Source organism: Leucoraja erinacea, chromosome 34 (assembly GCF_028641065.1).
Source record: "Leucoraja erinacea ecotype New England chromosome 34, Leri_hhj_1, whole genome shotgun sequence".
In the NCBI taxonomy this organism is placed as follows: Eukaryota; Metazoa; Chordata; class Chondrichthyes; order Rajiformes; family Rajidae; genus Leucoraja; species Leucoraja erinaceus.
The window spans coordinates 18149313-18152728 of NC_073410.1; the positions used below are offsets into that span (position 1 = coordinate 18149313).

General features: G+C 54.0%; 1 non-coding gene across 1 annotated transcript; it reads left to right on the forward strand.

Annotated features, from left to right (window-relative positions):
* The first annotated feature begins 1157 nt into the window (after window positions 1–1157).
* On the forward strand, window positions 1158–1248 carry trnar-ucu (transfer RNA arginine (anticodon UCU)). Its single transcript is given in 2 exon segments — window positions 1158–1194; window positions 1213–1248. It is a non-coding gene; the product is annotated as a tRNA-Arg (tRNA).
* Window positions 1249–3416: the final 2168 nt, after the last annotated feature.

The following is a 3416-nucleotide window of genomic DNA, read 5'->3' on the forward strand; positions in this document are numbered from 1 at the left end:
TGATGGACAGACGTCCCGTCGGACGAGTCGGAGCCACCGGCCGGAAAGCCTCATCGTTGGCTTTACATCCAGCCCGCTGCTCAGGCGCCAGCGGGGTTGTGCTCGGTCACGATGTCGGGGTAGCGGATCGCCGGGTAAGCGGTCCTACCGCCTTGTTGCTTCCCCCGCGAGATGAAACGCTCCTCCGTGTAGTCGAGCCGGGGCAGGTCTGTGCAGCGGCTGTCTTTCCTCCCGGGCGGGTGGAAAGACGTCCCGTCCGATAAGTCGGAGTCACCAGCCGGACGCCTCCGTGGCGTTACTTCCAGCCAGGTGCTTAGGCGTTAGCGGGGCTGGGCTCGGAACGGTGTCGGGATAGCGGAGCGCCGGGTAAGCGGTCCTGCCGCCTTGTTGCTGCCCCCTCCAGATGGAACGCTCCTCCGTGGAATCGAGCGGGAACAGGTCTGTTCCGTTGCGTTGCCCCCCCCCCCCCCCCCCCCCCCCCCCCCGAGGAAGGCTCCTCCGTGGAGTCGAGCGGGAAACAGGTCTGTTCCGTTGCTGTCCCCCCCCCCCCCTCCCCGAAGGAAGGTTCCTCCGTGGAATCGAGCGGGAACAGGTCTGTTCCGTTGCTGCCCCCCCCCCTGAAGGAAGGCTCCTCCGTGGAGTCGAGCGGGGGCCAGGTCTGTTCCGTTACTGCCCCCGCGATGGAAAAGCTCCTTCGTGGAGTCGAGCGGGGACAGGTCTGTTCTGTTGCTGCCCCCCCCCCCCCCGGGTAAACTCGGGTATTGTCAGATTCACCTCTACTTTATTGCGGACGGCGGACTTTGTCTCTGGAACTGTTTCAAATCAATGCGCATAACGATATTCTTTACTCTGTAGGTGTTCCTTTGTTTACCCAAGTTCGGCGTGAATGGATCTGTGTAGAGTATAACCTGATTTGATTAGACAAACAAAACAAATCTTGGCACTGTAACTCGGCAATAAACCTCTACCTCAACCTAACCCTATCCTCGCAAAATCTTATTGAGGAACCTGGTGCTCCAATGATATGGGAATGTTGGAAATTATGTTGTCGCGTCTTCAGAGAAGGAAAGGATGAGAGTGGTTAGGAATTTGATTTAGACAAAGCGCTCTTTGTTGTACAGTAACTTTATCTATATATATTACAGCTAACGAGTACGGGCTCTGTAGCGCAATGGATAGCGTGTTGGACTTCTAATGATGCATAATTAAGTAATTCAAAGGTTGTGGGTTCGAGTCCCACCAGAGTCGGCATTTTATTCCGAATTCGCTAAAGCGGTTTGCAAGTTCAGATTTCGAGTGACGGATGAGATCACGCTAAATTGCGGAATTGAAACCCAATCTATCGCTTAGATGAACTGACTCAATGTTGAATCCTCTGTTGTTTTTATTCCTGTGCAAGGTGTCACTCTCACACATATGAAGGGTGGTTCCGTAACGCAGTGTCGGTTGAAATCCAGGGAACTGTGGATGTGGCCATCCATCACTTAGACCAGACTTCGCCCCATTGTCTCTATCTACACTTTATGCTGCCTCGAAAAAGCATCCAACAATCTCAGAGACATGTCTCATTTCGGCCATTACACCCTTCTCTCTGGTCTCGTGGGAGGGATTTGGAGCAGACACCGTGAAGGAAGTTTCAAACTGAGCTAACGTGATGTGATTGTCGCTGCTGTCGATCATGAAGTTGAGGAGAAAATTAGCAGGGAATTAGATACCATACCTGCTGGCAAACATCCTGTTGCACCGATCGCACACTGACCCTCCTTAAGTTTCTTACGTTCCTATCAAATCCCATCAGAGTCCGTTAATCGTCTCAGCGGTCACAACAAGTTGCTAATTCACGTACAACCCGGCAGGTTTTATGGACGCGGTGAGAAACAACACGGGACGAACTCCACATGTCCCAGAATCAGGGCGCAACTCCCACCTAGATCAAGGAGATGTAAAGCTGACACACTTCCCTTCATTGTACAGAATATTGGAGCGCTCACATTCAGGATATCGTATGTGAAGGGAGAAGATGATGTAGAGCAATATAATATAATACCACAATCGTCGACACAGAGATACACCAAGGTGCAAAGATGGAACTCTTTCGTGACATCCTCTCGCATTCGGACACAGACCCAAATACTGAAATGCATATACACACCCATATATCACACACACACGCTCGTACACACGCAAACAGATACTGGCGGAAGCACGCACGCGTCGGGAAGCACCGTTCCTCTTGCTGTATTTAAAATCTCGGTTCTACATTAAGGAATTATGTAACTAATGGAAACAGCTAACATTGCACTGATGGTAGTTTTATTTCACTGGAGGAACTTTAAAAAAGGAGCACCCACACAATTATCTTAATGCTACACTTAAGAGGGATAAAGTAAGATTTCCCTCCGAAATGGAAATGAGGACATGAGAAAGCTTTGACATATTCCAAATAAATTATATGTATGTTAAAGGCAACGTTTCAACTGGGCAGATAACAGGGCAGTTTATAAATGTCTACACGATGTGGGTCACGTTGGGTGCCAGTCCCGCGGTACGCCCGGTCCCCAAAGCACAACCCATTCCCCAATGCAACATTTCACCACTTTCCTGTCCCCCCAACGCAACGGCTGGAGCGCCCTGCAACCAGGGGAGGGTGTCAGTCAGGCGGGGCCTTTCGGCGGTTGGTGGGGGTGTGTGTGGGGGAGCGTTGTGTGTGGGGGAGGCGGGGTGTGTGGGGGAGGTTGATTGTGGGGGAGGGGTGTGTGGGGGAGGTGTGTGTGGAGAGAATATGTGGCGGAGCTAGGGTATGTGTGGGGAATAGGTTGTGTGGGGGAGGTGTGGTGTATGGGAGCGGGGTATTGGGGTTAGTTTGTGGGAGGGAGGTTGTGTGTGGAGTGGTGTGCAGAGGGCTGTACGGAGGGGGGTGGTGCAGGGGCCGTTGTGGTGGCGGATGGGGATGTGTGGATGGGGATGTGTGGGGGTAGTGTTCGTGTGGGGGGCGGTGTGTGGGGAGGTGGCTTGAGGGGGTTGTTGGGGTATTGGGGTTGTGAGTGTAGGGGAGTGGGCGTATGTGGGAGGGGAGGGGAGGTAGGGGGAGTATGGGGGAGGTGGAGTGTGTGGGGCTGGGGTGCTGGGGGCTGGCGGGGGGGGGGTTGTGGGTTAGCGGGATGGGGTGTGGTGTGGGGGGGTTGTGAGCGATGGGGTGTGTGTGTGGGAGAGGGGTGTGTGGAGGAGATGGTCGGTTTGGGGAGGGGGTGTGTGGGGGGTGTGGTGTGTGTGCGCGAGAGAGGGTTGTGTGGGGTACGGGAGGTGTTTCGAGGTTGGTTGTGGGGGAAAGGGGGTGTGTGAGGGGTGTGTTGGGGAGGGGTGTGTGTGGGGGAGGGTGTGTGTGGATGAGGGGTGTTTGGGAGGGAAGTGTGTGG